At 36.6% G+C, this 8603-nt stretch overlaps 1 non-coding gene across 1 annotated transcript; it reads right to left on the bottom strand.

Moving 5' to 3' along the window:
• Nucleotides 1-5783: 5783 nt before the first annotated feature.
• Nucleotides 5784-5890, bottom strand: LOC142165688 (small nucleolar RNA R71). The gene has a single exon (XR_012696337.1). It is a non-coding gene; the product is annotated as a small nucleolar RNA R71 (small nucleolar RNA).
• Between the last annotated feature and the right edge of the window lie 2713 nt (nt 5891-8603).

Genomic DNA, 8603 nt, shown 5'->3' with positions numbered 1-8603 from the left:
GGACGCGAGTGTTTGATGATCGGATTTACCAATGCGTGTCCTCACTACCTGTGAGAGAATAGAAAGACAAAGACTCAGATTTTGAAATCAAAAATTCACACGATAAGGAATCAAAGAAGTGAAATTTCAAAACAGTTTCGTAGCCTCTTTAAGATAAGTACAGATATCTCAGTACCTATCCGCAAGACTATACTAAATTTGCTTATGATTCGTAATAGCTATGAACCTAGAGCTCTGATATTAACTTGTCACGACCCCAATTTCCTACCTTAGAATGTCGTGATAGCACCTAGTCTATAAGACTAGGTAAGCCTAACATTCATTGATAGCTTAACAAAAATAACAAAATGGAGATAATAAATAAACTGGTGAAGCTCATAGTAACTCCAAAATGGAATATCAACAGCAAAATCCTCAAAACCAGTTGAACTGACTCATAGCTCTAAATAATGCTCTAAAATCTCTAATATAACATTATTTGATAATAGGATAAACTATAATGAGAAGATAACAGAAGGTGACTCCGAGTCCTGCGGACGTTGAGCAGGTATACCTTGAAGTCTCCGGAAAGGTAACTAAACGATCATTGGCGTCCAGCATGAGTAGATATACCTGAATCTGCAAAGAAATGTGTAGAAGTTTAGTATGAGTACATTATAATGGTACCCAATAAGTATCAAGCCTAACCTCAGTAGAGTAGTGATGAGACTAGGTCAAGACACATACTAGGAGAAGAAAACTGAATAGAGTATAGTATAGTCTAATAATGGGAAGTGAGGAAGTAAATAACAAATAAACAGTTCAATAATGTAAGCTAACAATGAAAACTCAAGTGGTAAAGACAACAAGTAGTAAATAAATGATGAACAATAAGTAGTCAAATGCGGACAATTACAGGTAAGACAACAAAGAAAAAAGAAACCAGAACTGCTCAACCAACAAGTCTCTTAACATAGGATGCACAACAAGAATCACAACCGAGGTACCACATCTCATAACCTCATTTCACAATCACAATCACAATTTTTTCTTATATCACCACGTGAGCATTGTATTTATTTTTAAAACATATTTTCCTGAAATAGCTACACGCGTTTTAGCCCCCTTATCTCACCGCATAGATTTAAGTAATTCCCTTACTAGCGACATGCATATAAATCCCACCTTATCTTACCACGTGCGTATCAACCTCTATCCTTATACACCACATGCGTATCAATATCACAACAGAATAATCAACTTGCACCACTCGTGCCCATATACCACAATACTTGCCAAAATCAACAATACCAATATTACCATAATGTACAACCCATGACTCAACCATAATGTGTACAAGAATCTCAATAATAACAAAATAAATGTGAAATACTCAACAAGAAAAGATATCTCAACAATGAAAAACTTCAAACTCAATGTGATAATAGCTTTCACAACATCAACATCAATAGCCTAACAAGAAGATAAATTCAGCGAAATAACAATATCAAGTAAGGAGTAATGCAACAATAAAAGAGGTAACAAGACAATAAGATAGGTAACAACTTCAACTTAAGCATATAAGAGCAAATATAACAAAAAATATTGAACAAGTGCTAACAACATCAAATTGAACATGTGAGAGTAAATCTAACAATGAAAGATATAACATGTTATGACAAATTCAATTAAATTCTTGGAAAAGGTCTAAAATATCTAAACGAGTAAAATACCACATATAGCTTGTGTACACACTCGTCACCTCATATACACGTCTTCTACATAATACAATAGCACAATCAACCCAAATCCTAATGGCTAGTTCCCCCACACAAAGTTAAGCAAGATACTTATCTCGACTAGGCTAAATCAACCCTCTAAAATAGTTTCTCCTAAAATTCACCTCCAAATGGCTCTGTCTAACCAATAATATTAATATCATCAAACAATGCAAGGGAAACCAATTATGATAGATAAAGCTATGATCTTTAAACATTTCCCCAAAAGTCAACAAAAGTCAACCCCAGACCCGCCCGACAAATACCCGGGTCCAAGGGTATATTTTGACTACTCATAACCCAACAAGTCCATATATGTGTTTTGTTTCAAATCGGAGTCCAAATTGACTCTCAAAGCCTAAATTCTCATTTTTCAAAACTTTGACAAAAATCCCCTAAAATTCCTGTTTGATTCTCATAAATTTGATGTTAAATCTAAGCTATAATCATGAAATATAGTTGAAAATCGATTAGAATCACTTACCAAATGAGTGTAGATGAATTCCTCTCTCCAAGTTGCCTCATACTGAGTTTCGGGTTTCAAAATGAGAGAAAATGAGATAAAATCCCGACTCCCAACCCTTTTATCCAGTTGCAGATATTGCAATTGCGACACTGGATTTGCATTTGCGAACCCTTGAAATTGGGAAGAAAATATCGCAAATGCGGCTACTAAAAACCTAAGGGACAAGTTGCAAATGCGATAATGGGTTTGCAATTATGAACTATGTTCCCATCGCAAATGCGAAAAATATGTTGCAAATGCGATCCTACCTGGACTAGCCTATCTTTGCAATGCGAGTGAGATTTAACAATTGCGATACCCGATCCTTACCTAGTCACTTCACAATTGCAAGGTTCGTGCTCACAATTGTGTCATCTGAGACACCAGCACACTAGCAATCTGCATCAGTCCAAAACTATTTTGAAACATGTCTAAAACTCATCCGAACCCTTGAGGCTCCAAACCAAACATCCACACAAGTCTAAAATATCATAAAAACTCACTCGTGCAATTAAAACACAAAAATAACATCTAAAACTATGAATCAAATATCAAAATGCATAAATTTGAAATAAAACTTCAAGAACCTCTAGAATTGCAACCAAACATCCGAATCCTATCAAATCAACACTGAATGACACCAAATTTTGCAGACAAGTTCTAAATAGCATAAAGCGACTATTTCAAGTCCCGAAATCAAATTCCAAATATTATAGATAAAAGTCAACCTACAGTCAAACTTGGAAAATCTTATAAACCTCAAATTGCCAACTTTCGGCAAAACAAGTCAAATCAACCCAGGGACCTCCGAATTGGATTCCAGGGTATATGCCAAGTCCAAAAGAATGATACAAACCTATCAGAGACATCAAAATATTGTTCCGGGGTCGTTTTATCAAAGTCTAACTTTGATCAATATTTCTAGCTTAGGTTTCTAAGCCAAGAACCAAAGGGGAATCAACCCAAAACCTTCCCGGAATGAAAATAACCAAACTCGCAAGTCATAGAACTACTAATACACATGTGTGAATCATCAAAAGGGAAAACGAGGCTCAAATACACAAAATGACTGGTCGAGTTGTTGCAGGTTCTTGCACACACACTTATGACTTAATATCTTGAAGACTTTGGTTTATAATTTCTTACCCGTTTTTACTCGTTTCTTTATTTTCATGCTTTGTATTGAATATCCAAGTGCGTATTATTTATTTCAACACTTGAATCGTATTTATGGAAATATTCATTATTAAAGTGTGGATTAAATCTCTTGTTGTGCTTATGTATTGTATGATTTTTATTAATATTAAAGTGAGTTAATTATTTTTTTCATTTATTCTTCTTTTTAATGTTTTCAAAGGGATTATCTAACCCTAGGACTCACCCATTAACTTCAAATTAATCTTGGAAAAGTTAATTTGGGGTTGGAAAATATTAATTAACAAGAACTTGAGGCGTTAATCCTCATTTTATAGATTCTACCTAGGGATATAATTGAACCACTTGTATCCATATTCGGGTGTGCTTAATCTCTTAATTGTTTTAGGGATAATTCATTTAGAAAGTCTTTTTAGTCTTCGAAAGTAGCTAATATAGAATTAATATCTGAGGTTGATATTCGGCTTAAAGTATGTATATTTATATGCATATTGCCTCGCATAATTCGTAGATTTCAGAAGTGTAATGTATTAATTTGTGCTAACCCATGGTATTTTTATATGTCGGAATCATCCAGATGCAATGTGGGATGAATGTATGGATTAGAAGCAAAAAGGGGACGAAATAGGAAAAAAGGCACAAAGTAGCGCCTAGGCTAGCGTGGGGTGCTACCTGTGGCGTAGAAATCAGGCCCTAACATTTTCCAGCGCCAGGGCTAGCGCCCTACGCTACCTTGGGCGTTGGTGATGGGAACTTATCCTATTTTGCATGAGACTTGGTTATTTCGACCCAAGACCCCCCAACTCGTATAAAAGAGTTCCTAAATCTATTTTGGAGGGTGAGATGCCACTTTGAGAGAGAAACGCAAGTACGAAACACCCGGGAGCACGGAATTCATCAATTCTTCCATCCTTCATCTAGTATTCATAGCTTTTATGTTTAAAAATGATATTTTGGTTATTATTATGAACATGCCTGGCTAAGAACCTCATTATTATGGGGTTATGGGTCATTCTTGACTATTTTAATTTGACGGTTGATTATTTTGCCTGACTTTATCAGATTAATTTGTTTATTTAATCTTGTACTTAATTCTTCTATTGTGTAGCTAACAATAGAGTACTATCTATGAATTTATAGTTGAACTCGAAAGTGGGAACTATAGATTGCATATAATATTGAATAGAGTAAGTTCTTGAATCCGGGCATCGGAGAATAGATTCGTGATTAGGATAGACATATTCTAGTTGCCTTACTTGATTATTTTTGTACGAAATATACATGTGTTCTTGTCAAGTTTGATACTATCGACATATAGTCTTAGGTTGGCTTGAATAGGTGAGCGAAGCATCGAAAGAACATGACGAGAATAATAAACCCAGCTAATCGACAAATTAGATAAGCCAAGTGATTACATCAACCTAAAAAACGCAACAAGAGAGATGGTAATCCCATAACCCGGGAATATCCCAATCTCATTGAATTCTTTCTAAGTGTTTGGTTGCTCTACTTTTGATCTTACTTCCTTGCTTGCTTATTAGTTCGTAGTGATTTAGTTACAAAAATCATAATCATCTTCTTCACACTCGCTTGAGCATTAAATTTATAAATAGCTTGGATTGGACAATAGTTGATCATAAGTCCTCGTGGGAACGATACTTTCTTATCACATTATTACTTGTCGACCGTGTATACTTGTGTGTGCGTTTGGACCCAACAAGTTTTTTGCACCGTTTTCGGGGATTTAGAAATTACCTACTTGTCTGAAATACGCATTTATTTATTTTTGTTTGAGATTTGATTTGTTTTGATGTTCTAACTCTACAGGTGTTCACATTTAGCACTAATAAGAAGTAACAGTCTGAACAACCTTCCGCCTTTTAATCACCAACCGGTAAGACTATTCCATAAGTTAAGGAGGGAGACGGAAGCAAGAGCAAGAATTGCATAGTTGGGCATTGCAGTACAACCACAACCAATCGAGATGGTAGAAAATGAAGAGCAACCAGTTATAAAGGTCGCAAGGACTAATCTTGCTAATATTACTCTGGCTATCGAGAAGCCTGACATCACGGGTCACTTTGAGCTCAAACAGTACATGATACATCTGATTCAATCCATAGGGAAGTATGTAGGTCTATTCCATTAGGATCTGCAGCGGCACATTCAAAACTTTCTGGAAATTACGAATACTTATAATTATCCGAACGTTTTTAATGACTATGTTAGACTGACATTGTTTCCCTTTTCACCGATGGGAGAAGCTAAGGAGTAGTTAAACAAAAGAGCCCGCCAACTCAATCCACATGTGGGATGATCTAGCACAAAAATTCTTGTTCAAGTTTTTTTCTACAAAGAAAACAAAGTAGCTGAGAAGCCAGATTCTTGGGTTTCAACAATGAGATGGTGAGACTCTTTGTCAAGCTTGGGAAAGATACAAGAAACTACTCAGAGACTGCCAACATCATTGTCAGACTGATGAGGTGTTGGGACATACATGTGTAGATGGGTTGGATGAAATTAAATGTAGATTCAGCTTGTGGAGGAAGTTGCATGTAAAATCCATATGGTGAGATTCAGACTCTACCGAACAATTTCACTGCAAATGATCATATTTGGCAAGGTGAGGGTGAACCAAGAAGGATGCTAAAACCCAAAGCATTAGCTACACTCGAAATCGATAAGGTATCAGCCATGCGAGCAAAAATTTCTAAGCTAACCAACCAAGTGCCTAAGAGGATGGCCATATGTTGTGAAATTTGTGGATATGACCATATGAGTGACCAATGTTCGGTGAATCCTAAATTTGTTTATTATATGGGCCAGCAAGGTAAACGTCTAATGAACCGGAATAATCAATATGGGAATACCTATTATCCCAATAGGAGGAATCACTCAAATTTCTCACGGGGGAACCAGACCACTCAGAATCAATACAAGCCTAAAGGGAATTATAATCAGCCTCAAAAGCATCCTCAACAGGTAGAAGAAAACACTAATGATATATTGAAAAAGCTGTTGATTCACAACCAGCAACTTCGAACAGATAATCAGCAATTGAGGACTAAATTTCAAAATACAAAGTGCCAGATTGGGTAGTTGGTTGCACAAAAAAATACTCGACCTGCAGGGGACCTTCCAAGTGATACAGATAAGAATCCTCAGGTAAATGCTATAACTTTGAGGAATGGTAGAGAATTGGAAGAAGTACCAAAAAGAAAGAAAGAAAAAGTCACTCCTTGTCACGACCCCGGTTCGCCCTCCGTGAACTATCGTGATGGCACCTAGTCTTTACGACTAGGTAAGCCTGAAAAGCGGAAGATAAACCAATTTGCGAAAGAATACAATTTAAAACAGAAATAATATAATAAAATAATGTTTAAAAGTGCCGCTCGACATACAAAATATAACTCTCAGATCTAATATATATTTCTCCCAAAACCCGGAAACCCATGAATCACAAGCTAAGAGATACATAAGAAGCTCTAACTCCAGAATTTGTCTAACAAAAGGGAAATACTGAAGGGCAATACTATTACAGAAAGATAGAAAGGGACTCCTCGATCTGCGGACGTGACATATATACCTCGAAGTCTCTACAGAAGCACATCACCTCAAGGATTATAAGTCTGAGTGGAAGTACTTGGATCTGCACATGAAAATCATGCGTAGAAAGGGCATGAGTACACCATAGTGGTACTTAGTAAGTGCCAAGCCTAACCTCGGTCGGGTAGTGACGAGGAAGGTCAGGCCCAACTGAAATAAAATAAAATATAAGGGTTGACAATGTGGATTAAAATAGTATAAATAAGTGAAACAATAAGAAATAACACAGAATAGAAAGAACAACAACAACTAGAACAGAGACAAAATAATCACGAAAGGAAATACAACTCAACACTGAGATAACAATCGGGGTACCTTCCAGGATACCATCCTGTAGTCCCAATTACATCTATCCAGTAGATCTCCTAGGATACCATCCCGTAGTCCATCATATATATCCCAAAAATTTCCCGGGATCCCGTCCCGTAGTCCAATTATCAGTGCGTGGGGATCTACCGGAATCCCAATCCGTAGTCCCAAATATAAATACCCAGTACTGGGAGAATCTACTGGGTGAGTCCCATAGTTCCATATGACTGTGCAGGGGGATCTACCAGAATCCCACATCCGTAGTACCAAATAAACAGACAAGGGGGAGCTACCAGAATCCCACATCCGTAGTCCCAATGTAAATACACAACAACAATAGGAAAATATTCAGAAATGTTGAATTTCATATTAAGGCAAACAAGTATTCACAGCCTAACATGCTGCACAGAATTCAGGTAAAGCAGTTTGAGCAAATAAAGCAATTAAATCACTTAGACATGCTTTCCTAAGCTAATAACAGGCTTAATAGTGCAAGTAATAAAAATAGGAAGGGAAACAAACTAGTAATTTCTTTAATGAAAACTGAATTTTCAACAATTAGCACAAGTACACACTCGTCACCTCATGTACAAGGCATTTCAATTAATAATAATACCAAATCCTACGGGGAAGGTCCCCACACAAGGTTAGGCAAGCCACTTACTTCGAACCGACTCAATAATCAACCAGAAACCATTCTCTTTCCACGAGTACTCGACTCCAAATGGCCCAAATCTATTCAATTCAATTTCATAATATAAATAACACTTCAAGTAACTAGTTCTATAAAGAACTTCTAAGCTAATGCGCGAAATTAGGTAAAATGACCAAAACACCCCTCGGGCCCATGTCTCGGAATCTGGTAAAATTTATATTTTCGGAATCCTCATACTCTCACGAGTTCATGCATACAAAAATTACCCAAATCTAAGGTGAAATTCCCAATCAAAAGTCGAATTCTAGGTCTAACAACCTTCTTCCAACTTTTCCCCAATTGTTATCTCCAATCCGAAATTAAATGATGAAACTAACAATAGGTTGATGGAATATAACTAGAAAGGGTTAAAGAATTGTTACCAAATGATCTCCTCTTCAATTTACTCTCAAAATCGCCCTCTCCCGAGCTCCAAATTGAATTTTCAACTTTTGAAACTAAACCCTCGAAATTTCGTATTTCTGCCCAGCTATTACCACATCTGTGGTCAAGGACCGCATATGTGGTTCCACTTTTGCGGACAAATGGTTGCACCTATGACCTTTCACTTAAGGCC

This window comes from Nicotiana tabacum, chromosome 10, assembly GCF_000715075.1.
Source record: "Nicotiana tabacum cultivar K326 chromosome 10, ASM71507v2, whole genome shotgun sequence".
In the NCBI taxonomy this organism is placed as follows: domain Eukaryota; kingdom Viridiplantae; phylum Streptophyta; class Magnoliopsida; order Solanales; family Solanaceae; genus Nicotiana; species Nicotiana tabacum.
The sequence above is the reverse complement of the archived record's forward strand: the minus strand, read 5'-3'. Positions and strand labels throughout refer to the sequence as shown.